This window comes from Coturnix japonica, chromosome 2 (assembly GCF_001577835.2).
Source record: "Coturnix japonica isolate 7356 chromosome 2, Coturnix japonica 2.1, whole genome shotgun sequence".
Taxonomy (NCBI): Eukaryota; Metazoa; Chordata; class Aves; order Galliformes; family Phasianidae; genus Coturnix; species Coturnix japonica.
The window spans coordinates 75,660,724-75,660,924 of NC_029517.1; positions in this window are offsets into that span (position 1 = coordinate 75,660,724).

Sequence of the window (201 nt, forward strand, 5' to 3'; positions counted from 1 at the left end):
GAAGCAGCCCGAACCCCCTCATACGCGGCTAAGATCTCCTTCTCAGTTGGAGCATAGCACTCTTCAGATCCCTTATATGCTCGACTCCAGAATCCCAGGGGTCGGCCTCGGGTCTCTCCTGAGGCTCTTTGCCACAAACTCCAAGTGGGGCCTTTCTCTCCAGCAGCAGTATAGAGGATGTTCTTTACATCCTGTCCAGTC